Source organism: Canis lupus, chromosome 15 (assembly GCF_011100685.1).
Source record: "Canis lupus familiaris isolate Mischka breed German Shepherd chromosome 15, alternate assembly UU_Cfam_GSD_1.0, whole genome shotgun sequence".
Lineage (NCBI taxonomy): Eukaryota > Metazoa > Chordata > Mammalia > Carnivora > Canidae > Canis > Canis lupus.
In genome coordinates, this window is record NC_049236.1 from 20216058 (window position 1) to 20243597 (window position 27540).

The 27540-nt window shown below is 38.5% G+C and overlaps 2 long non-coding RNA genes across 2 annotated transcripts in view; one reads left to right on the plus strand and one right to left on the minus strand.

The window, feature by feature from the left end:
• The window catches only part of LOC119877029, a 183235-nt gene extending 160959 nt beyond the window's left edge, over positions 1-22276 (plus strand). Inside the window, exons 6-7 of the long non-coding RNA XR_005370384.1 lie at positions 19553-19608; positions 21578-22276. This is a non-coding gene — a long non-coding RNA (uncharacterized LOC119877029). The remainder of the gene's footprint in view (positions 1-19552; positions 19609-21577) is intronic.
• On the minus strand, positions 14074-27265 carry LOC111099017. Its single transcript, XR_005370387.1, has 3 exons — positions 25878-27265; positions 15227-15333; positions 14074-14236 (listed from the first exon to the last, which is right to left on the minus strand). It is a non-coding gene; the product is annotated as an uncharacterized LOC111099017 (long non-coding RNA).
• Positions 27266-27540: the final 275 nt, after the last annotated feature.

A 27540-nucleotide genomic window follows, 5' to 3' on the forward strand; every position in this document is an offset into this window, starting at 1 on the left:
AGGCTTTGAGCAGCAATAATATATTTCTACTCCACCATTGCTCCTTCATGGCTCCTTGAAGATGCTACTATTACTCTACTATAGAGATAGCATATTACTCTTGAAACTCTACCCTGAGATCTAGGCATGAGGCCTGGAGGCAGTAGAGACTTTCCTTTCCTAGTCTGTCATAAGAGTCTTAGCTCATGGAGAGGACAGGCTCTGTCCCTGTGAGTCTTGCCAGGGCATCCATTGTGAAAACTTGCCAGTCTTTCTACTATACTTGCCAGGAATAGAAGGAAGGATAAAAATGTAGGAAAAATACCTGATGACATTCCAAGGAGAGAAGGGTAAAGCAGCAAGAAATGCAGACTTCTTTTTTTTAAAATAGCCCTTCCTAGATCTAATTCTAAGTCACTGATTGACCTTTTTGATTGGTTAATTTCTCCAAGACAGGGAATGGCGATCATATTGAACAACCTTATTTTGGCTACTTTGTTATATTGTTCTTCTTCTTCCATAGAAAAAAGCAGAGGGATTTATTGTGAAATTTATATTTACCAAGATAAAATGGAAAAATATAACCTCATCAAAATTGCAGATAATATATATCACTAAACGGCTTGAGCAAAACAGTGGCGTCAGGGTTGAGACAGAGAAGGAATTTTAAATAGGAATTCAGCAAAAATCATGAAAGACTAACCTGCAATTAGACTTCAGAAAGGAGGCTCTTGGACAAAGACGTCCCTAGAATTCCTTGGACAATGACAGAAGACCGGTTGTAGAACTTTGGAGGCAACCAAATATCCTGAGGGAAATTGTGAGCAGACTTGTAGGAGGTTGCATTAGGGGTAGCAGATCCAGGCAAATTGACTGCATAGAGAACAGTTGAATACACTGAAGAATTACATAAAATGTCATCCATTGCATCAGCCAGAGTTCAGTGTAAGGAACAAAACACTCCATGCCTTTAATTAGGGTTACATGAAATGCATATGATGCTTATTGGTTGTTTGAAGGAAAGAAGTAGTTTCTAGAATAGGCCTCCAGGAATAAATTCCAAAAGAGTTCATAATTTATATTGGGGATAGTACTATAAGTGGTGCAATGAGCTCAAAAACACACCCCATCACTTTGATTCCAGGTTAGTCATCTGTAATAAACCAGTTCTGTAATGAAGCTGCTGCTGTGGACAACTTCTTCTCATTACCCAGGAATCTGGACGATGGGCCCATAACTGACCCAAAGACTAGATAGAGATGACACAACCAATTCTTTATTTTATTTTATTATTTTATTTTATTTACATTCAAGTTAGTTAACATATAGTGTAATACTGGTTTCAGGAGTAGAATCTAGTGATTCATTACTTATATAAACACCCAGTGCCCATCCCAATGGGTGCCCTTTTTAATACCTGTCACCCATCTAGCCCATCTATCCTCCATCCACCTCCCTCCATCAGGCCACAACCATTTCTTAATAACTACACAGCTGGGGAACAGATCCTGGATCATTGCTATGGAGAGCAACTTCCTTTTCCGTGACGTTGCTTGCCAGTAGAAAGAACCAAAAAGGAACAGGCCAGTTCTTTCAGCTGACATTGTCTCCCAAATTTCACATAGGAGCATCCAATTGTCATGACTGAATTTACATCAAGAATCTTAGATTCAAGGGAGTCTAAATATTTTGTGTTAAGCTTTCTGGCCTCCTCAACTAGAAGGAAGATAGACTGGAGCTTGAAAAAGCTATAGCTAACTTCCAGTATCCAGCATATCCCAATGGTATTTACTTACGTGTGTTTATGTATTTGTGTCGTGTGGATGTTTCATGTATTTAGATATTTGTACCATGTGAAGTGTAAATGTGCCTTATATGTTGGTACTCTGTGTATGCATGTAGTACTTAATTAACCCGTAACTGAAATGACAAAGTAGGCTTAAAGCTCTCAGGAAAATGACACCTATAGAAAAAAAAATGTATATTTGTAGTTAGCTCTACTTATAGCTAAAGAGGGAAATGATACAAGGTTGATGTTCTGTGCAACTTAGTAACTAATGCGTGTATATATAAAACTTGCTAATTTTGTTTGTTTGTTTGTTTGTTTATTCATAAGAGACAGAGAGAGAGAGACAGAGACACAGACAGAGGGAGAAGCAGGCTCCCTGCAGGGAGCCCGATGTGGGACTTGATTCCAGGGCCCTGGGCTCACTCCCTGACCCTAAGGCAGACCCTCAACCACTGAGCCCCCCAGGCATCTCCAAAATGTGCTAATTTTTAAGAAAAGCTCCCCAAAGTCAATAACCTCTACCTTCAGTGATTCTTTGAGTCTTTTATTTATAGATTGTCTTTCCCACTCTCATCTCCCCCTTACATCACAGAAACTCTGGCTTAATATAAAGTGCTTCATCTTTGTGAGGTATCAGCTTGCCCTCTAGTTAGTCCTCTTCTTTATGCAGCAATACAGAGTGAATATAACCACAATGAGCTAATTCTTACCAAATTTCCTTCTCCTAGGGAACAAGACAAGGGAATGTAGTTGACCTCAATAAAACAAAATGGATCTGTATTAATGGCATACTAGGGAAAATCCATTAAAGTCATTTCAGATGATAAAGAAATTTGTTGAGATTTTCAAACCGTATTAAGGTTTTGTTTTTTTTTTTTAATTTATTTATGATAGTCATACAGAGAGAGAGAGAGAGAGAGAGGCAGAGACACAGGCAGAGGGAGAAGCAGGCTCCATGCACCGGGAGCCTGACGTGGGATTCGATCCCGGGTCTCCAGGATCACGCCCTGGGCCAAAGGCAGACGCCAAACTGCTGCGCCACCCAGGGATCCCCGTATTAAGGTTTTTAATATAAAATAACTTTAATTGTTCTTATCATTGAAATAAAATTAATGTGCAGTTCTTTTCTTATTTCTCTGGTTGGAAAAAAAAAAAATGCAAAGGTTTGGGTTAACCACCCTACCAAGCTGAATATACACAAGTGCAAGTGGAGCTTTTCAAGATGCTTGAGCAATTCATCCAGGAAACAAAGACTCATTTGAGGCTATTCTTTAGTGGTACTTCTGGAGCCAAGAAAAGCGATACATTGGAGAAGGAAGAATCATGCTTGAAGAGTAAAGGTTCCCAGATGTTTCAGATAAAAACAAATAAACAAACATAAATATTAATAACTTTTTGTGAAATGAGGCGATAAAAGGATTAGGAAGGAATGCTTTTTGGTTGTTGCAATTATGGGGATTTTTAATGGGCTCTTCCACTCAATGGAAGATAAAGGCCATATTTAGCTCTTTTTCTTCTGCCTCAGAGAATGTCTGAAACACCCTTCAGTCGCTGCAGGGCAAGAATATGGATGGGGCAGACAGACTCGCAGCTGAAAGTTGTCAGGGCTGGAACACAGAAAAGCCATTTCAGGTTAATAACTGAGTCATGGCCTGCATTGTATAGAACACATTGGTTGGAGAAAATATACTTAGGAATTTTTAAAAAATGGATAAATAATTGTAAGTCAACTTACAACAAGTCCATAAATGGAGATTGAAAATGATACTCTTAAGGCAAAGGGGTGACATCCCAGAACAGGGCAACAGGGACAAGGAAATGTAGGACACTATGGCAGGAACTAGACTAGATACAGCTGACCAAATAATTTTCCTTGGTATTTTGCTTTTCTAAATTTATCTACCCATTTCATGGGATTCAGTTCAGGTCAATGGCATGTGGATAAAAGGGGTAGAAGCCATTATTATGAGAGCCTACAGATGCCTCTCTCAAATTTCGTTCATTAGCTAGTCTGCATCTAGAGATTCTAGGGATGGGCTCTGAGGTTTAGTCACTACTAGAACGCAGCAGAGCCAACCGTTGGAAGGAGCCTGGTCCTTCAATGATTGTGTGGAGTGGGCCACTCTTCCATCTATCTCACTCAATCTGCATTGGTTGTGACCCAAGCAAGAAAGACACCCTAGTTGGATTAAGCCACTACAGTGTATGGGTTGTTCATTGCAACAATCAGCCTCATAATAAGTCCAGTAATTAATAATCTTAGTAATATTAGTAATCTAATATTATTATTATTAAATCTAATAACAAATCTAATCAATCACAGAAGAGCAGAACTTGGAGATACAAGAAGAGGTGTTTAGACTAAACTATAGAATAGAAACTAGAATGAATGGAGACTTACTGATAGAGATTTTATAGCAGAAATCCTTGGATAATGTTCACAATCACTAGCTACAAAATTTGGCCAAATTTATTCTAAAATGCTCATTCAGTTTTTAAGTTTCCTTATTCTCACTTGACATTTTGTATTCCCTAAAGTATTCCAAATTAAAGATCCTCTCCAGATTTTATTAAATAATTAAACCATTCTACTGGAAGTGGAAATACCCTCAGATGAGGTTCTGATGCTCCCAGTAGAAATATCATTTGGACATACTGTGTACTACGAATGCATGCTATAATGCCATCTAAATAATTTATTCATTAATTTGTTCATTTATTCACTTAGTCAACAGACAGAAATGAGAAACATATGTACTGGGTAGAGTGGTTGGGTACGTGGGAGAGTAGGGCTTCCTTCTATGGGTAGTGGCCCAAGTACCCCACCTGTGGTCCACATCCCATTATTAGGACACTTTTAAAATTTAAATATGGCATTTTGAATGGTTGCTTCTGGCTCAGTTACTATTATTTTTGCTCACTTTTCTCTAAGAAACTGTATCTGGCTGTATTAGACATTCAGCAGTTTCATAGAAAAAGAATATAAATCTTAAGAGACAAGGTTTCAGTGAAAAGCAAAGGTTGGTAACCCCAGTTTTCATCATGATTCTTGGGTTTTCACATGTTATTAGTCCCTCTAGATTATTATTCCTATTTCAGTAAAACAGGTCAGCTCAGTTACCTTTACCTCCTAGGATGTATACAAATAGGATATGCCAATAGGATGTTTATTCATCCCGAATAGGAATGCAAGTCAAAGGAAAATATCTCTCATATGCAGGTTTGTAAATATTTTCTTTCAAGTTCAAATGTTGGAGCAATTGTGCTGCAGACATTGTTAAATGTGAGATTGAGCTTTTGTTGCTTGAAAGGAAGAATGAGTCATTTTTATACAAATAACTGAGCAGAACACCAGGAATCTTGATACAGAATCACCAAATCAATTTTTAGAGGAGTTCTTCTCCCCACTCAGAAAATCTCATAATTTTTCTTCTTTAGAGCACAGTGTTCATTAAATTTTCCTTTACCTTCTACTGGTATTCTCCTGCAATGTCTTTACAGGAAAAGAAAAAAAAAAAAGCATTTCTTTATAAATTGTGATTACCCTTGCTTAGGGTCTTCACTAAAATTTATTTTATGTTCTTTATGTAGGTCGCATTTAAAAATTCAATTTCTTGAATAAATACCTTTATTGAATGCTATGTGCTGGGAGGGGTGCTGATGACCATTAAAAAAAAAAAAAAGCCATGGCTTTGCCTCATGAAATGGAGGTGATAATATTTATCAAAGAATCACACAAATAAAATGACTACTTTGATAAGTGTGATGAAGGGGAGACACATGAAAAAATGAGACCGGGTGATTGAGCTGAGTTGTTTTCTGAAGGAGGTGATCACAGAGCTGAAATCTGAAGGAAGGAATAGAGAATCTATACTTAACTAGGTGCAGAACAGGGTACATGTAAGGTCAGGGATGGAGACGGATTTTTCACCGTATTTTAAGTCCCTGAGGTGGAAGGAAACAAGGACTTGACGGAGAAATTGGAGGAAGGGGCATATAATAGGTAGCAGAAAGCTGGACAAGGAAGGGTAGGAGGGCCTGGAGAAGGGACTATGAGATCATGCATTTCCACAGCATGGAGGCACAGAGTTATGCCCCCTCCCCCACAAATAATAATGAAAAATGAAAAACCATTAATATGATTAAGAAGGGAATTGGGGGTTGGGATTCACTTAAAATGATATAGTTTGTCCTTGGCTTATTTTCTTAGTTCAAGCTACTACTTGTTAGAAAATTAATTATAGGGTTTCCTGTCATCATATAGAGTGAAACACACAAATAAGAGCTACCCCAGACATAAAAATAGGGTCAATTTTACTCTCTGCAGGAGCAAGAGTATTCTTTTTTCAGGAACAACAGGATTCTGAATTGAAGAATGAAGGCACAATTTGTGCATACTAAAACCTTCCCAAAAGCAGAGATAAACCAGTCTATTCTAAAAAGTATTAATTGCTTACTTGAAGGACCTTTGAGGTCTTTTCATTATCATCTTGGGTAAGATCATTCAGCTTGATGGGAGATTGAGTGTTGTGCCTAAGAAAACACTTTGAAGACGGTACTATTACATTCCCAGTAGACTGAAAGATGCAGTTTCTGTTAAATTATGTAAAATATATCAGAGAAGTTTCCTATTTATGGTAATCTATACTCATAGATTGAATTTTGTTGATACATGGGCAATAGAATGAAGAGATTGAATAATGAATTATATCCTGATGTTTCACATAAAAAGAGAGGGACTTTTATCAGTTGCCTAAGTGTCTGGACTGAAACTGTAAACATAGATGGGAAGGACATGATTGGCAGGATTTCTACTCAGAAGAAAAAGTGGAGATCTTCATTTCTTTGAGTCTTTCTACCTTAGAAAATGAGACTTGGCTGATATCAGGGACAGCAACCTGGCAAACTTAATGTCTTCAGTCTAATGCCTACTCTGATACAAGGCAAGTAGCAAAGCTTCAATGCTTAGGAACACGACAGCAATGAGATTCACAAAGAACCACAGGGAAGAGCGTGACACGATTAGGGACAGCCTGGAGTTGTACGTATGACCAGGAGATGATTGGTCTATCTTGACTTGTTTTTTGAGGATTGATTTATATGTGTGGTACATAGTTTTTTTTTTTTTTTTCTCTTCCTGATGTTCTCTAATTTGTATTTCTTGATTCAATTTTTTCTAGAATGTGGTTATATATGCAAAAAGGTATAAATATTTTACATGAAAATGACTTTCCCAGAATGTCTATCATCCCCCAAGAATAGAAACCTGCTATTTGTGTTAAGAAGGGGAATGTGTCCATTGTCACCTTTGGATAGGCTCTTAGTTTCTTGACAGACTTCATTCCACAGGACTTTTTACTCATTAATCACAGTAGGTTCTCTCCTGCATTCAAGGATTCAGATTTCTATCTTCTAACCATTCCCAATCTTCTGGCCCATTTCTGTTGGATACCCATGGGTCTACAGAATCCTTACATTTCAGACACCTTGACAGTATTATAAAACATTCACTAAGTTCTTTCATGCTCTTTTAACAATAAATCTGCAGCAGAAGGCAAAGAGAAGCTATAGTTGAAGAATAATTCTTAGGCCATTCAAAATATTTAATTAAAGCTAAATTTTCACCTGTTTTAAATCTTGCCTACCTTCTTTCAGGCCCTGTGTTAGCATTTGTAGTTGTATGGTGTGCTTTTATTATGTGCTAGTATAAATCCAAATCTGGCTTACACATACCTCTAGATTTTTTCCTTAATAGATAAGCTCATTAACAACCTCAACTCTTGAAAGAAAAATCAAAGTAAATATAAGGGTTTAGTCATCCCTGGGAATATATAGTGGAGAAATCTGGGGATGTTTTATTTTCAAGGCGAGAGATTTGTCACTTGAAATTTGATATTAAGAAGATACACTATTTCTCTCTGAGAATAAAATTTAAAAGACCTTTGTAGGATAAAGTTCAAGTGAGCTGATTATGGTACACAGAACATAAAGAGTAGGGCTTGCTGAGGATTATTCATTAATAACATCTTTTAAAAAGATATTTATTTATTTATTTATTTATTTATTTATTTATTTATTTGAAAGAGAGAAAGACTGCGAGAGAGCACAAGCAGGGAGAGTTATAGGCAGAGGAAGAGGGAGAAGCAGGCTCTCTGCTGAGCAGGGAACCCAATGTGGAGCTCCATCCCAGGACCCTGGGATCATGGCCTGAGCCAAAGGCAGAGCTTAACCAACTGAGCCACCCAGGTGCCCCATTAATAAGATATTTTTTAAAATATACTTTTTCCAGGTTGTGAGATGATATCTACTGAGTCTAATACTTGATTGAATCCACTCAGAAGATTTGGGGCAGGTTAGGGTTAATCCTATTAGAGCCATGTTATAAAACAAAAATGTGAGGACTCTCTTAAGAATGATTTGTGCTTTAGTAGAAAGGGCTTTCTTTAAAAGGAGACTTGAGAATATGTAAAATATTTCTGAAAAGATACCCTCAAAGCTATTAACACTGAGTTTTTCTGAGGATCGGAACAGAGGCCCGGGCTTGGTATGAAATTTAGACTTTGCATCCTACAGCCCTGTTTGCTGTTAAAAAACAACAACAAGAAACACAATAAAGCAAAACCAGAAAGCCCCCCCAAACATAAACCATGTGAATAGCTTACTCTTTAATAAATAAAAAAATGTTCAGATAAAATCTAGGACATGCAACAAAGGATGTAATAAGGATGTAATTTTGGCGAATTCAGCTTACAGTTGTAAATGGAGATCAGGAAAATGAGTAAGTGACTGGACATCTTCATGCTAACCTTTAGCAGAAGGAGTATAACTTTTGCAAGAGAAATCAAGAAGGGGATTGTTTAGTATAATATATCTAAAAAGGCTTTTTATGCAAATCATGGTTGTAATTCTATAACTGAGTCATTTGGTGTCTAGTGGTGATTCATAACTTACTGGACACTCTGGTTAAAATGTCAACACTGCTTAGGATGAAAATGTGGTGATATCAAAAAAAGGAAATGCAATATTTTGGGGAAATCAGCAGACCATTACTGTGTGACCAAGCTCTGTTAAAGGAGCATGATCTCATAGTTTTTCATGGAACCAGTTTCTGTATATGAGAGAGTGATTAATATTATGCATTAGAGAAGCTAATGCTTTGTATCTTTAATGCTCATGGCTCTATAATCACAAATTTTTAAAAAATTAACATGCAACACACATAAAGGAATGAATTTCAAAGAACACTTACACATTGAGAAGCAACTTTATTAAATGAGGTCCCATATTTGTTTTCTTTCACCAGGTTCCAGAAAATCTTGTTGATTTTAGAAATCTACAGCTGATTTTTTTTTTAATTAACAAAGGGATCTGAATATCCAGCTGTGATCTCTTTTGCTTTTCAATTTTCCACCAGAACTCAACTGTAAATTGCCTGGTTCCTAAAGCAAGATGTAATTCAACTGGTTCTTTCAACCATCCTGTGATAGACCCAGTGGGGAAGGCCCTTGAAGATTATTTTAGTAAATCTGTAATTCACTGACCTTAGCAAGTTTGCTCTAATCTCCTTGTTTCTCATTTTCTTTCCCATTCTTCTTCATTTTCTAGAGTATTTGTGAAAATAATGAGATGATAGGTTATACAGAAAGTGTTTTACATTCTTGGGAAAAGGGTATGATCTGTGAAGTGAGTAGAATGGTAGCCCCACAAAGGAAGCATCCACCCAGAACCTGTGAATGAGACTGTTATTTTCAAAAAGCGTCTTTGTACATATGAGTAAGGATCTTGAGATCATCTTGGATTCTCCTGTGAGCCTTAAATCTAATGAAGAGGAGGGGACATGGAGAAGATCATGTGAAGATGGAGGCAGAGGTTGGAGTTCTACAGCCACAAGCCATGGGGCCTGGAGCCACCAGAAGCTGGGAAAGGCAAGGCAAGATTCTCTCTGGCCCTCAGAGAATGTGGCTCGACGGTCACCTTGATTTTGGACTTCTTGTTCCTAGAACTATGAGAGAATAAATCTCTTCTTTTAAGCCCTCAAGTTTATGGTAAATTTTCATGGCAGACACAGGAAACTAATACGAGGGGTCCTAAGTTACCATTGTCATCTGACATAAGGTAATGAGTAAGCATATGATAATTACTGGAAACAGGGATCCCTGGGTGGCGCAGTGGTTTGGCGCCTGCCTTTGGCCCAGGGCGTGATCCTGGAGACCCGGGATCGAATCCCACATCAGGCTCCCGGTGCATGGAACCTGCTTCTCCCTCTGCCTCTCTCTCTCTCTCTCTCTCTCTCTGTGTGACTATCATAAATAAATAAAAATTTAAAAAAAAAATTTAAAAAAAAAAAAAAAAAAAAAAAAAAAAAAAAAATTACTGGAAACATTGTAAAATTGCTGCTATAAAAGTGGTATGATGTATGGCAGGTTTTCAACTGGGGGTGACTTTGTCCCTAAAGACATTTGGCAACATCTAGAGACCTTTCTGTTGGCACAACTGGGGAGAGGCACTGCTGGTCTCTAGTGGGGAAGCCAGAATGCCACAAAACATTTGGAAATGCACAGGACAACTCCATGCCCCCCCCTCCCAGTAAAGAACCACCCCACTTACAAGATCGAGGGTGCTGAGATTGAGAAATCCTAACATCGGAGGAAACTTAGCATTCTGAGATTAAAACCTTAGCTCTGCCATGAATATGGGAGCAAGATGATTTACTCCAGGTAGTAAACCCCTTGGAGCTTTAGTCTTCTCATCTGTAAACCACTGTGATATTGACACCTGCCAGAGCTTTGTCAAGTTCCAATGAAATCATGTTCGTCAAAGAATTTTATCTTTAAGAGTTCTTTAATGGTAATGAAGAGGATTTCATTACTATTCCTGTTTACTTCTTTCATACAAACAAAAACAAACCTTTGATTTTTAATTAATATAGCTAGGAAGTCCACAATGAATGGATTCCCTGAGCTCCGGGGGACTCACTTTTATATGTTTATGGTTATTATCTGAAATAGAATAGTTCTCAGAAATCTCATGACTATTACTGTTTAATGATGTTTTTCAGTGGAAGGGATACTCTGGAAGTGCTCATAAAGTTTCTCTGGGGAGCTTATAGTTTATGTCAGATGAATAACAAAACCAAAGCCAAATCGAGGATTGGACAGAATTTTAATGTAATGTGTGTAATAAAAGCAGAGCTAGCACTATGTAGCCTTTAGAGTGCTTTTTGGTATATTTTTTTTCTAATGATTATGACAACAGTCCTGTGAAGCTAGTTGGACGGGTGTTATCTTCATTTGACTTAGGAGAAAACTGAGGATTGGAGGAGCTATGTGCATAGTTAGCAAAGGGCAGGGTTACAATTAGAACTCAGATTTTCTCACCACTGCAGAGTATTTGTAAACGTCAGCCTGTTAGAATAGGTTATGGCAGTGATCACAGAAGTGTGTCCAGAAAAGTGGATATTTACCTGAGAATAAGAGGCTAGAAATTATTTGATAGACATTTCTAGGCAGAAAGTTTCAGTCATAAGACGAACAAAAGAAGAATTAAACTTGCTTTGGAGGCAGACTAGGAAAATTTCTGTGATGCTCAGTCCTGGACCTTCCTAGAACTTTTAGTGAAGACCTAAAGTACAATGACCAGTATCCTAGATACTGTGGAAAGGGGAAAGGGGAGAAGGAATAGGCGTACTTTTTTTATTCAGAAAGGTTATATACTAAGAAAAAAGTAAATTATTTAGATCAACTTATGCCAAAAGGTAATTCGGTATAGAGAATGAATACATTTAAGGTAGTATTTTTAAAAAATGAGATTCATGAGACACTAGTACCTTGAGATATAGTTCTTTAAAAAGCAAGAGATTCTTCTTTGGTCAAATAAATTTGGGAATAACTGTATTGCCATTGATTCTAAGAAGAAATGTGTGTGCATGTGTATGTGTGTGTTTGTATGTTTTCAGGTTTTACATCTCTGAATTCAAGATGTGCCTTACAAATGTGATCAGCTGATTGGCAAGTTATATATAAATATATATAATATATTTGAGTACTTGACTGGTCCCCCAAAATTTCTTTGACATCTAATGAAGAATGTGCCAACATCAAAACTTCCAGAATAGGTATAAGTGTCTTGGAGGAATATTCTAGAGACAATAGTGAAACACTCTTAAGAACTAGCACATCATGGGACCCCTGGGTGGCTCAGTGGTTGAGCATCTTCCTTTGGCCCAGGGCATGATCTCAGGGTCCTGGATTGAATCCCGCGTCAGGCTCCCTGCATACAGCCTGCTTCTCCCTCTACCTGTGTCTCTGCCTCTTTCTCTCTCTCTCATGAATAAATAGATAAAAATTAAAAAAATTTTTTAAAGAAATAGTGCATCATCAGTGCTCTAGGGGAAAATATTGTATGGAAAAATGATAGTGATATCATATCAGTGCTCTAAGGGAAAATATTGTATGGAAAAATGATAGTGAAACTCAGCTGAAAAGTGATTCAGAAAAGTCAGACTTTGTGAAAAGATTTTGTTAATACTGTAATTAATGACATTTACGTATATTTTCCTTTTTCTATATGCATGTGGGCGATACATGATTAAGTCTATCTATAAATCTATAAGGGCTCAGTCAGTATTTTAAAAATCATAAGTGATTCAAAAAAATCATCACGTCCTATTTAATTGCCATTATTACGTCCTGTTTAGTGGTACCTAAAGTGATTGTCTTAGACAGCATTAGACAGCACTTTAGATTCGATGAAATATAATATATTTCCCTTTTGGAATATATAGAAGGGTATACACTCCTACATATTAGCATATAGAGATGCTAATGATTAACATATTAAAAACTCTAAGAGGTTTTATTGCAGAATAATTTTCACAGCATTTTATGATACCCTTCCTATTTTTTTTAATTTTAAAAAAAATTTTTTTTATTTATTTATGATAGGCACACAGTGAGAGAGAGAGAGAGGCAGAGACACAGGCAGAGGGAGAAGCAGGCTCCATGCACCGGGAGCCCAACGTGGGATTCAATCCCGGGTCTCCAGGATCGCGCCCTGGGCCAAAGGCAGGCGCCAAACCGCTGCGCCACCCAGGGATCCCCCCCTTCCTTTTTCTATAAAATGTATTATGTCTCAGATGACTTAATTTTATATTTTTCACACCAGTTAATAATACAACTTTGAAAAAGACATGTAATACAGGCCTACTTAACTTTTAAAACTGCATTTGTATCGTCTTCTTCAAATAAGGATTATTTTTATTACCGTTAAAATCAAGTACTAAAATCAATCACTGCTATTTGTCTCCTTAATTTATTATGGGTCAGGCTTCTAATAAATTAGGAGTTTTAAATAAGTTCTTTGGAATTATTTTTAATTAGAATATTACTACTTGGCTGAAATAAAGAACATATATGTTAGGGAGCAATAGCACTCATGATGGCTAATGTTATGTGTCAACTTGACTGGGCCATGTGGTCGCCGGATATTTGGTCAAACATTATTCTGGGTATGTCTGTGAGAGTGTCTCTGAATGAGATTAACATTTGGATATGTGGAATGAGGTAAGCAGATTGCCCTTCTTAATGTGGGTGGCCCTCATCCAGGCTTTGAAGGGCTGAATAGAATGAAAAGGCTGACCCTCCCATGAGTAAAAAAGGAGCTCCTCCTACCTGATGACACCAACATGGACATCAGACTTCTTGCTTGGGACTCAAACTGAAACAAAACTTTCTTCTTGGGTCTTGAGACTGGCTGGCTCTCAGACTGGAGCTCTCCATCTCCAAATTGCTAACTACAGATCTTGGGACTTCTTTGCCTCCATAATCATGTGAGCCAATTTCTTAAAACCTATCTTTCTCTCTTTCTCATATATATATGTATATGAGATATATATAATCATGATATTGTATTATATATAAATTATGTGTCTATGTAATATATATGTGTATGTGTATATATGTGTATATATATGTATAGTCATATACCTGTCTTATATATTCTTTATCTCTGGAGAACCTTGTCTAATATAGCACCCAACCTCAATAAATACTTTTGATGTTCTTGCTACTCAAAGACTGGCCCCGGACTAACAGCATTGAGATCCTTTGGGAGCTTATTAGAAATGCACAATGTCAGACTCTCAGGCCCCATCCTAGACCCACTGAAGTAGAGTCTGTATTTTGACAAGATCCCCAGGTGATTTGTATGCACATTAAGTTTGAGAAGCACTTCTTTTTTTTTTTTTAAGATTTTATTTATTTATTCATAGAGACACAGAGAAAATGAGAGGCAGAGATACAGGCAGAGGGAGAAGCAGACTCCATATAGAGAGCCTGACATGGGACTCGATCCAGGGTCTCCAGGATCACACCCCAGGCTGCAGGCAGCACTAAACCACTGCACCACCAGGGCTGCCCTTGAGAAGCACTTCTTTGGAGTATCTTGAAGTCTTGCCTATAATTTGTGTTACTGAAGAAGAGTAAAAAAGAACCTTATCATTATTTGACATCAATACTTCAGGAGAGACATAATAGGGAGATTGTAACACAAGTATTTTTTTCTTTTTTTAAAGAATTCTGCATAAGATTTGGCAAATGCTTTTACAATGACAAATAGAAAAAAAATACCTTTGAAATTTTTATTCTTAGATAACTTCTAGATTTATCAGTTTCTAAATAATGCTATATTACAGTTGACATCTGCTTATCCTTAAGGACTAACAAGATTTCTGAAATTTATTTTGCCAATAAACCTTATGGATAGCAGCGTAAGCACCTTCAAACATTTTAACATTAATTTAGAGTAGATTTCAGGCAGCCTGTGTGGCTCAGTGATTTAGTGCCGCCTTTAGCCCAGGGCGTGATCCTGGAGACCCGGGATTGAGTCCCACCTTGTGCTCCTTGCATGGAGCCTGCTTCTCCCTCTGCCTGGGTCTCTGACTCTCTCTCTCTCTCTCTCAAGAATAAATAAATAAAATCTAATAAAAAATAATAATAATTGAGTAGATTTCATAACTGGCTTATGATAACATGTGCCCAACAGTCACAGCCATTTAATAATTATATCTTGAATTTTCTTACGCTAAGAATAACATTTTACAGCACTCTATAGTTTTCAAAGTAGCTTCGTGTACATCAATAGCTCATGAGATTCAGTAAACTTGTAAAATAGTTATAGGATATTTCTTCTAAAATACCTTTACAATTATTCCTTCACTTGTATTCTCACCTTTCTCAAGTTATAAAACGTCAGCTCGAATTTAAAGGTAATAAATATTTATTGCCACTGGTTGAATAATTTTATTAGTTTCGAGTATTTTTAGTTCTACTGCCTACCAAGACTAGATTGACTTGTTGTTGACTGAGTTCCACTCTGCTTTCTATTTAATGTGGCAATGAAATCAGGCATTGTGGCTTTTCTTTTCAGCCCACTTGCCTCCTTTCGGTGTGCAATACCTACCCGTGACTCATTTGAGTCTCTGCTTCTGGTTTCCGGAGAAGTAACTGTACTTAGTAATCATCACCCAGAAGTGGCTAGCTGTCGGGCAGAGATGAAGTCGCTGTTGTCTGCATGTCGAGGGTAGGATTTAATTGTTAGAGAAAATGATATCCTATCACACTGTAATTTTATCTTGCCCAAGGGACATTTAGGCACGGGAGGTTAGCCAAGGATGTCAGGGAGCAGCTGATGCAGCTGAGACTGGTTCTTGGTCCTAGGGAATTGGGCGGTTAGTGCTTAGAGGAATGACAAGGATGAGAAGGTATTGTCAGAAGTACAGTATTTTACTCTAAATACAGGAAATAAACTGCCAGTTTAGAATATTGCATTCTAATACTTGGTATTTGGAAGAGCTTAGTAATGCAAGAAATGAGGAAATCACTTTTTGGTAGCTATTCTGCTTCACAGATTCATTTATATACTTTTCAGAATAATATATCAGTTTATTGGAAGGCAAAATGATTTTGGGGGAGTTGGAGTATCGCTGCTATGAGACAAAACCCTTAGGAGTTTTTTTATTATAATAAATTATGTGAGCAACATCTGGTTGATTTTTAGAGAAGATTTGAAATTCCCTGGTGGATTTAAAAAAAATAATTTATAAATGTAGAAATGGGTCAACAATAAGGCTGATTACTCAGAATTTATATTTCTTTGTAAAACTAGTTAACTGTTCACAAGGGTATAATGGAATGAAAAAGACTTTGTTTTTATGAAAGCAAAGCCGTAAAAGCAAAGGGCAGGGAGACAAGGAGAGCTGATAAAGAACCATAGACTCATTCCATGCATAATTAAATGAAATTAACTCTTTGATAGAGAATATAAAATTGCTAATTATTTGTAATTAATGTCAAAACTTCACATTTTTAACATTTACCATTGGAATCACTTAGCTTCTATCATAACCCCTCTGTTCCCTCTCCCTCTAGGTTTCTTCCTGCTTTCAAGCAAGTAGTTTGCCCCACCTTGATACAAGAGAATAAAACAAAACAAAAAAACCTTGTAGCTTGACCCTACTGTTCCCCTGAGGCCCACTTGGTGTTGCTCAGTTCTTTCCCTGCCAGATTTCTCGGTTTTTGTGTCTCCATATCCAAGGACGCTGCTGGAGATTTTTCTTAAAACATTTCATGGAAGTAGCAGCACCTAGCACATAGTTGGCATTCAAACATTTGTACTTTCTCCTTTGTATAAAATCCAAAGGTTTATTTTCAGACTTTGTCTCCTCTGATCTCTCCACGACATTCAATACTGTTGACTTCCATCTGGTTGAATTTATCTTTAGATTTTCCATGTTTTGTCTCTTTTCAGATTTCTGTTTCACTGACACTCATTTCCATTTCCAGGTCAACACTGCACTGTCTTTTTGTCCATACTTTCTTTGACCTCTTTGATGACTCATCTTTTTCATCCCTCTCTTTGCCATTATTAATAAGCTCATCTGTGAGGCTACAATCCTTTAAAAGTGAAAGACTCCCAGTTCTGTATAGTAACTTCTAATCCTTAACCATGCTCTGTTTTTTAAAATTTCAAACTGTCCATTAGATATTTCCACTTGCAAGTTCTACTATTAGCTCAAAAGTAATATTTCTCCAACTAAACTAATACTCTCTTATCCTAAATCAGCTCCAATTACTTAGCTCTTACTTGTTCATCACATCAGTATTATCCTCATCATTCAGACTGGAAACTTTTTTTCACACTTGACCTTATTTTGTCTTTCCCTATTTTATTTTCTGGTCTATTAAGAAGCCTGATCAGTCTCTAGGTTCAGTAACTTTTCTTGGGAAATGGCTGTGGTTGATATTCCATCATTTCCATCCGCAACACCAAAGTTAATACTTTTCCTAAGTATTTGTTAAATCACAAGACACTCACTTGGTGAATAGCAGACACTTTCAGTTGTGTTAATCTGTGTATAGAATACCAGAGTTTACTTTTTTTAAATCTCTCTCAAGAGAAGTGCCAAAATTTTGCCTAGGAATCATAAAAGGCATTAAGAAACTTCATCTTCCTACAGAGATATAAAGGTTCATAAATAGCAGGGTAAAACTATCTTTGACTCACAGTATTACTTCCTTAGAGGAGTAACGACTTTGTGTTTGGAGAATATAAGATGAAAAGCTGCCTGACACCCTGAGGAGGGAAACTGAAGTAGTCTGTGGGTGGCTGACACTGAACCAATCCAGACCCCAAAGTTTTGAAAGCTGCAAATGTCAAGAGCTCAGGGAAGGGCAGGCACTCTTGTCCTTGGTTAGCACTGAGGAAGTGGGCTCCTGCTTCTTTGCAGAACTATGGTGGCCTGCACTTGGATCTGGATTGTCAAGTCATGACTTCACTAATGGATTGGCAGTGACTCTGGAATTTTGGGAATCTAGCCAACCACAGAGTAGTGAGAAGCAATGCACGTGACTCCAGTGTTCTTGCTTGGGTGTGCAAGTTGTGTGGGTGTGAACACTGGGGTTATATGGTTGATGGAGGGAGGGTTCTAAAGATTAATTAATTAATTCATTCATTCATTCATGAGAGACACAAAGAGAGAGAGAGGCAGAAACATAGGCAGAGGGAGAAGCAGGCTCCCTGTAGGGAGCCTGACGTGGGATTCGATCCCAGGACCCCAGGATCATGTCCTGGGCCGAAGGCAGATGCTCAACCACTGAGCCACCCAGGTGTCCCAAAAGTGTTTATTTTCAAAAGCTGTCATCCCAGCTAGACAAAAAGCTGGTTCTGGATAACTTTGGTGATTTCTTATAGTGGAATGCATTCATTCTTAAGGAATGCCTTCTTACTCTTCTATCCAATTAGAACCCCTGAGATATATTTAAATTTACACTTTGGCAACAAACAAATATTTTAAGCAAAATTATAAATTATATTGAAATTATAAATTGTATTGAAATTATAAATGCTAACAGAAGAAAATGCTATATTTGAATTATTAAATTGCGATGCTAATGCAAGCAGTAAAGGTCTTTGCTATATTAAAGATAATGTAAATCGAAATAGCTTTAATGAACAAGGTTAGGGGAAAATGTGTATTACTGTATTATTGCTTTGAGTACTTGATATGTACTCTGGAAAACTCAAAAATCATGAAATTATAGGTTATAATCCTGATGATTATTTCCAAAATTATTTTTTTTAATTGATACCCTAGACACAAATCTAATCAACTTGTGTGGGTAGAGCACATCCTCACAGAGTTTCTGTTAAGGAATTTTGAAGGATTTCAATAGTTAGATGGTCTACAGAAATAACATGCTGTAAACTCTCTTCTTTTTGGAACTTTGAAACAGAGTTAGAAACCTCCCACAGACATCAGGATATAACAGCCTGTAGAAGGGCTGGTGAAAAGTTTGGGGGGAAAAAAGTAATAAAATGGTCATAAATCTTGACTGCAGACTTTGGATTTCTGTTTTCAAGTGAATATACTGATTGAATCATCTCCTATAACTCTCAAGAGAAGTCAGATGCTCCTGAGTAAATTTTATGGATATGTATGTTTCAAAATACGTGTTTTGCCAGGGGGTTTACACTTGCCTTCAATGGGACAAATATATGTCTGTGATAATTTTAAGTTTTTCTTCAGGAAAATCTCATCACTTCCTAAGGATCCCAGAGTTCAGGAAATAAACTGGAAGGACCATATAGTTTCTTATCATTTATCCATTATTCTCCGAGATTTTTGTTCAATTTTGTTTCATTTTTAAATTAATGAAATATTCTCAGGGCATGTGTTCTTATGACCAGCATTCCATTTATATTTCCCCACTCATTCCCCTATTTGGGTGCATTGGTAGGAAAGAAATGGTTCTTACGTAGATGCTTCTAGAGATATTAGTACAAAAAAAAAAAAAGGAAGAAAGAAACAATAGAGATATTAGTACAATTTTCTTGTAAAGGAGATAATCATTTATCTTCATCATCAGCAGAAGCCATCGTTCTAACTGGATACTGTGTACATCTGAGAGTAGGAGACTTAAATAAGCTTTGATTCTTATGTGGAGTAATGATAACTGGTATGAACCCAGAACAAACCTAGTTGTTTGACAGAAGTAGCAAGCGCCACCCTTCAGGTGAGACTCCTGATTAAGCCAGGAATGAAGCACTGGAATGAAGTGCTTATGACTTCAAGCTTATAAATTACTAGGAAAACCTCCCTAGTCTGCAAAACATCAAGGAGACAGGCATTAGCATTTCGCATCTGCTCTCCTGTGATGGTTATTACAGGAGCTGAGATATGACTCTGCATTCCCAATCACGTGATGCAGTCCCTATCTGTCCTTTCAGGATCTCAGATTGCAGATTGTGACTTGAATCGAGTGTTCGTGCAGAAGAGTTGCACAGTGAGTAAAATGTCTGGGGTTTCAAAATGAAGTATCCTGGTTTGTTATACACAGAACAGGGGGTGCTTATTAAATTTAATAATATGTTCCTTTTAAAGAAACAGAAAATGAGGATTTCCTGAGACTAGGACGTCAAAGCTCCTGTGTACCTACATTGTCTCATCCACATGCTTATGATACTATTTGAGTGTCAATAAGGAAGCACTTAGATAGTGGATTTTAATGAAATATCACAAGTGTGATAACTCAGTCTTATCAAACATGTAGACTGAATTCTTATATGTAAAATACTAGGAACTCAGGCTTAAACGTTTTTCATGCAGTAAATCACACAGTGTAGATTCAAGTATCTATGTAATCTATTTTACATAAAATGTTAATGTGTAGCTTAAGTATGTTGGGATCGCATGCAGTAATAGGTAGCTGTGGATTAGATTAAGTTATGAAAAACCAGCTGTCTTCAACTTATTTTTATTTTTTAATTTATTTTTATTTTTTATTTTTTTTCAACTTATGTTTAACTAATTATTTTGCCCAAAGACTGTATCTTCTATTTGCCTGTTATTCATATTTTTAATAAGTTAACTTTTCTATGTTTGAATTCCCACCAGCTATGGTTAAGGGGGCATCCTGTGAGTGGAATAAGCAAATCAATATGCTGGTCTGTGCTAGTGTTTTAGTTCCTAAAGGTGCCTTGCCAAAAATATCAGAAGAAAGAAACCAATATCCCATAAATGGAAGCTAATGAAATTCCTCCCCAAACTGGCCCTAGTCAATCCCTTGGTATTCGAAAAAGCTACAGTCCTGTCATCATGCTTGGTTAGAATAAAAACGAGTAAAATTTTACTAATATCTACCCATCCCCAGTTACTACAAAAGTTCAGGACTGTTCCCTCGCCCTCCTGTCCCAAGTAACTTCCATTAGGACTTGGAACTTTAAACACATAAAAGTGAACAGGACTCCTTTTAGAGGAAGCACATTTTACAAAGACCTGTTGATTTGAAGAGCAAAACTCATGTTTCTGAACTTTTCACATATGCAACAAGATTCTCTACAGGGCTGAATAACTAAGGGGTGACACTAGCTTTCCGTTTATGACTCGTTTTATACTTGTTGAGCTTTTCTTGAGAATGTGGCTCTGTATTCACTGATAAAGACGACTGAATGTATAATTCCTCTCCATATATATTGAGCTACTCAAATAGAAGTCCTCTTACTCAAGTATTTCTGAAAGGAAAAGAGAACATTCTTCTTTTGCTGTGTCAACCTTGCAAACACATCTAAATTTTTGATTTGCACTATCCGTGTGAGTCAAGAGGCGATGAACTTTTTCTAACTTTTATCTTTTTCTCTATATCCTCTGGCATGTGGGGAAAAAATCATTCTCTGTTCCATTTTATTTTCATGCTAGCTAATTCTTCCATTTTTGCTTGTTTTCCCCAAAAGATAAGAAATCTGTGCAAGTAAGAGTTGACCAAGTACTGGAAATCAAAATCTTTTTTTTAAACCTCCTACCACCTAGAAAATCTAACAGAAACAGAGCAGCTGCCTTGAAGAAATGGAATACCCTGGCTCCCACCCCCCCCGGCTTATTTTGATTCCATTTTTATCTGTTATTTATAGGAATGTGGGTCTGCTAGGGAATTCTAAGTCATAAAGCTTAAGGCAGGTGCCAACTTCCTCTTATTTCATGATCTGGGTGTGACTAGGGGGTAGGGATTGATTGTTTTTTTGGGGGGGGGTTGATTGTTGCAGGCATTTTTAGAGGAAACCTTAGCCTCAATCAGTAGGATCAGCATCTATGCAAATTTCGCATAAGGAAAGACATTTTTATGGATCCCCAAATTCATGAGAACAAGTAAAGGTGATTTAATGATGGAAAAAGACATTAATAACGTGATCATGTCATGGTTTCAAGAGTTGTATACATGCTACCTTTTCTAGAGGTTTTTAATTTTACTGTCATAGTTTGCAGTACAGAAAAGTACTCATCTGCTACCGGTGTTCGACTGAGCGCCTCTGAGGAACTCACACAGCGGCTCACAGCTCTTGAACCTATCCTTGTAGAAGGCTCTTGGTGCTGCTGATCTCCAGACCAACAATAAGGGTTGTTATGAGGCCTCTGGGAGAGAGAAATGTGATTCTGAGCAGTGATGAGCACAGAAATGCAGGACTCACAGCTGGCCAGTCTTGCTCATTTTCTTCTGGGTAACCAAAGCTATAAACAAGGGGTAGTGGGAATGGCCTGGAAATCAATCTGCCGAATATTAAAAAGGTCACCATGGTGCAGAGAAGGATGCTAGCAATACTTGGAATATATGATGTGCTAAACCTGTGTGCCACATCTCTAATGACGATAATTGTTACACAAGAGCGGAACACATCGCCAATCTCCCGTTAATGGGTTTTAGAACAGACTGAAACCTCTTTTCAGGACCCTCGTTGTAAGCTCTTTTTGTATTGTGCCTTTGGGTAACTTATTTTGCAGCAATTTAATTAATTAATTTTTTTAATTAAACTTTTTACTTTTGAAAAAAAGAAAAACCTGCGGACATGCTGCAAGCCTATTACAATTCACTTCTATTCACCTGTATCACCTTTCATTAACATTTGTCACATTTGTATCCTCTCTACACACATAGGTATATGGAGATACTTTCCTACTTTCACGTGCAAATAAGAAACCTTCTTATTCTTAAATAAGCATTTTTTGGCGGGGGGGGGGGCATTTCAGTGTAAATTCAGCTGACATCTCCTAAGAACAGGAACATTTTCTTATATAACCTCACTGCTACTCTCAAATTCAGGTAATAATCTATTTTTGAGTCCTTTGATATGAAAATTGAGCTTCTATTATCTTTTCCATGGAGATCAACTCCAAAATGAAACAATGCCAGATATCTGTGCATAACTGACCCTGTCCAAATGAAGGCCACCTTGCCACTCAGCAACTCCCTTCCCAAATGTTCCTACGTGCCCTTCTTGTCATTATCTTTATCTACTTTTTGTTCCCTTTACATTTCCCCTTCACAATTGATATTTTTAAAGGCCACTTACTGCTGTTCTCCATTCACCTAAGTAACTTAATTACATTTCTTGGAGCTGCATTGCTTATTTAAGTGTATATGCCTATAAAAAGAAATCTGTGTGACATTTTGCAGTTTGGTGGTGACTATTATTTCCTCCAGCCTTGGTAGGAGGAGATTTCATTCAAACTTTAAGAGCCTTCTAGAGGAAGTAGTTCAGTAGCTGATGTAGTAATTAACGTTGTGGCTATTTGAAAAAGCAGAGGCAAACACAGGCTGGGGGATCACTCTCAGAGAGCTTTTCTCTTGTCAGCAACTCGGCACCTGATGTTGTGGCTGGCAGATCTTTTAGGACCCTCTCCCCGGAGCTCTCATCTGTTAAACACAGAAATGCCATTGATCCTAAAGGAGTCTCAGGAAGAAAATGCAGTTTAGCGGCCTATTTTGGAACTTTTCAAAAGCAATTGCCAAGTTGAGAGGCAGGGTCTCCTCCTAAGAAAAGGAGCTTATCCCCAAAAGATTCTCCCCTAAAGGACCCAGGTTAGTAGCCTAAAATCAATTCAAGCAGCTAAAAGGATGAAAGGAGATTTCATGGTCTGGGGTGTCTTCTTTTGAGTCTCTGGTTGGGGGTTTTCTTTGGCTGCCTGACTAGAGGCAAAGATTAGTAACACAGTGCTTGCTTTCAGTGATCTGTGCTTCTACGCTTTTCCCTGGAAGGAAGCCCAGGCTGTGGGAACCAGGGGTTCTTTTAACGTTTGTAGGTCAGGATGGACAGGGTTTATATAGCTACATTCACACCAAGATACCAAGGAGGACAGTATTTACTTTTTGAGAATGACAGGTTTTTCTTTCTTCTTAAAGCTACTCTAGAAAGAAGAGCTGCTGCCTCTCTGGGGGAAGGCAGGTTGGCTCATTTGTGTAGCCAGAGAGGGCGAACTTTTCATCAGCTTTTATGCTCTGGATCTGGTGGTTTGTTTTGAGGAGGGAAGGGATCATCTTTTTTTCCCTAAACTTTTTGTGTAATCTAGTATAATCGCTGAGGTCTATAGCTGTGGTCCCTGTAGCTTTTAGTTCTGAATACACTTTTTTTTTTTGACCCAGTATGTAAGAGTAGGTAAAAAAAATCATATATATATATATAAAATAAAATAAAATAAAATAAATATATACACACACACACAATCCTCCCATAACTTTTTACTTTAGGGAATTAGGGGCAAGAAATTTCTTTTTATAAGCTTGATGTAGCCACAACATATTGGTTTCATTTTGGGGTAAGTTCTGAGGGGGAGCAGAGTACATGACCCCAGAATGTGGCCCTTTGGCATATGGATGATTTTGAGCTGAAGGCAATGAAGACCCAGCAGACTCAAGGAAGACTTCTTTTCTTTTGCATCTCTTTTTAATTAAAAAGAATTTAGATGGAGGGCCTGTACTAGGAATGGATATAGGAATGATCAAAGATAACTTTTGCATTAGAAATATTTATCTGTGTGGCATGGCAAACATGTTTACTAAACATCTGTTCTTCTCATCCTCCTATGAATTGTCTTCTTCCTCCTTGAGGTCCCAGACCCCTAACCCCGTCTTCTTAGCTCAGGGTAGTGTATGAGCCTCAACTGCCTGTCTTTGGGGCTCCCATACATACAAAATTTATTTTTCTCTTGGTTAATCTGCTTTGTATCAATTTATCTGTTAGACCCGTCAAAGAAGCTAGAAGGAAAGAAAGGGAGTTTTCCACTCTTACAGTTCCTTTTGAAAATAAAAAGTAATACATATCTCAGGATTCTTAATACTTAATATTAGGGGTTGGCATATAATGGGACAGTGGTTCTCAAAGTGTGATGCCTGGCCCTGCGGCATCAGCATCACCAGAAACTTGTTAGAAATGATCTTCAGAACCACCACAGTAAGAGCTCAATAGATCTTTGCTGAACATAATGGTGAATTCTTAATTCTAAAGGAGAATGACACCGCTAATACCCTGTTATAAGGCAGTGGTTCTCAAACTTCAGTGTGTATTAGAATAATTAGGAGCACTTGTTAAAATATAGAGTCCTGGAGCTCACCAAGCACTTCTGACTCAGTGGATCTGAGGTGGGAATTAGAACTTGCATTCCTACCACATTCCCAGGTGATGCCCATGCTACTGTTCTGGGGTCTCTGCTCTGAGAACCATTGCTCTAACATAGTGATTCTCAACCCTGGCTCAACATCTAAATCACCTGGGGTTGCTTTTAACCATAGGAAGAACTGGGCCCCACCCAGACCAAATCAGAGCCTCGTTGGAGGAGCCTGTGGGTGGAGGCCTTTACAATTTCTCAGGTGATTCAGATGAATAGCCAAGTTTGAGTTCCATTGCTGATCATCTCAAAAGATGTGAGTCTCAGCCCCATTAAGATAATCTGGAAGGCTTTAGAAGTCCTGATGCCAAGATGCCAATCCTAGAGGTTCTTATATAGTTGGTCTGAGGTGCAACCTGGGCATTGAGACCTTTGAGAACTCTGAAGGTGATTCCAGTATGCAGCTAAAGTCAGAATTTCATGCCTTTAGCTTAATCCTACATTCAAGGAAAACAAACATCACTATAGGGAAGTAATGATTTATTCTACCATCCCATCGTTCCCCATTTTATATAGAACTCATTTTATTATCTATTAACATTGGTATACTTAGAGAAAATTAGCTAAATGTTTAATTGAAGATTTATCCCAAATAACCATAATATCCACTTACTTCCAAAAAGCTCACTTGTGTGTGTGTGTGTGTGTGTGTGTGTGTGTGAGGTTTGGACAAATATCAAAGGGAGCACACATTTTACTTATCATGCCTTTCATACATTTACATATTTTCTTGCCAGTTAATGTTAGTACTATCATAGTTACCTCTATGATAGTAAAATGTGGTATAATGGAAATATGGACAAGGAAAGGACTCTGCTCTGGTCTTGTCATTATAACAGATGTTTACCTGTCTGGTTTGGTTGGTCATTTAAAAATTTATATAGCATTAAGGATAGTAGAACGAGACTACTCAACAGTATCCAGAGAAGCCCTTCACATCAGTTGACTGTTGAGTCAGGGGAGCTAAAGACTATGTGATGTTGAGCCAAGTCCTTAACATTTCCATGCCCTGAATTTCTCATATGTCATGTAATATTTATCTTGCAGGGTTTTTTTTTGAGGAATAGAGGAGGTAATATTGTCTTCGTCTTCTAGGATTGCCCACCCTGGGTGACTTACCCAACAGGCATTTATTTCTCTCAGCTCTGGAGGCTGGGAAGTCCAAGATCTAGGCACTGGCAGTTTCTGGCACAGTTGAACTTCTTGGTTCATAGATGGCTATCTTCTCACTGTGTCCTGAAAAGGAGGAAGGGCTGAGAGGCCCTTCTGGGGTCTCCTTTACAAGGGCACTAAATCCAATTCATGAGGGCTCTATCCTGATGACTTCCGAAAGCCCCCACTTCCAAATACAGTCATGTTAGGGGGTGGGTTTCAGCATATGAACTTGGTGGGGGGCACAAAGCATGCAAAGCATTTAACTCAGTATCTGATACATGCTAAAAGCTAAATACTAATTCCCCATTTCCCCCTCTGTCCTTTCTAATGTTACTGCTACTTCCCTTATGTCACTTTTTTGTCTTTAAACATCATTAAAATCATCAGCACTGAAAAAATGTCACCTCTCTCACTCTCATTTGCTCCCTCCCTCTCCTGCTCCCATTTATTGAGCTGCGATGTCTTGAGCAATGTACTAGGCACTTGCGGATACAGGGATAAGCTAGCTAGTCCCTGGCCTTAGCCTACCCAGTCTACTGAGGAAGCAGACAAATGACCCTACAGTTATTACACTTCAGGTGGGAAGAGTGGGTACAGAGGCAGCACAAAGAGTGGGACCTAAACTCAAATGTGGAACCGGGGAGTTTTGGCAAGGCATCCCAAGGCTTCATGTTAGAGGTTGAACAAGTTGCCAGGATGGGGCGGTGGGACCTGGGGAAAAGGGCAGGGGGCAGGATTCCTGGCAGGGAAGAGCATATGCAAGTGAGGCTGAGGGGGTGCTATCTGGAAAGCATAGCCTAAGTTAATCAGTTTGCCTTGCTTGGGACATGTGGGGGCAGGTGTGAGGGATGAAGCAGGAGAAATAAGCAGGGGCCAGATCATGAATGATGGATGCCAGGGGTTCTCAGAGTGTGGGTCCCGGACCGACAGCGCCCACATCACCTGAGATCTTGTTAAGACTCTACATTCTTGGGCCTCACCCTAGACCTATTGAAAGCGAAAAGCTGAGCATAAGCAGGGAAGTCCTGGAAATCTCTTGATAAGGCCTCGCGGTGATTCTGATGCATGCTAAAATTTGGGAAATGCAGTTCTATTCCATATTTTTTTTTTAAAAAAACTGGCCATTTTCCTGCAGGAAATGGAGAACTCTAGACGAATTTTAGATAGGACCACTATGCTTCTGAAGGCTTGCTCTGGAAGCCGGGAAAAGACAAACAAGATAGAGGGTGAGTGCCCGGGGTCAGCCTGCAGGCACAGGCAGCGGAGCCTCCGGGGCCCGTGGGTCAGGACGCGGCGCAGGGCCACGGGGAAGGCCTACGCTTCCCGCCCACGGGGGCTCATTCCTTCGGGGAACGCCGGGCCGACCGCGAGTGTCACCCTCGTCGCTGCGGCTGGCGGAGCATCCGCTGCTCCGTGCGCCCGTGACTCTGCGCGATGCGCTCGGGGCCTCCGGACAAGCCCGCGGGGAGGCAGCGTCGTCTTCTCCGCCCGCCGCCCCCGGAAAGCCTGCGCGCAACTGGTGTAGCGCCCAGAGGTTAAGTATGGACAGCGGTGGAGGGTGAGCCTTAGGGAAGAGCGAAGTAAGGGGCCTCTGCTGCTCCAAATAATGCGCGGTGGCGATTAAGCC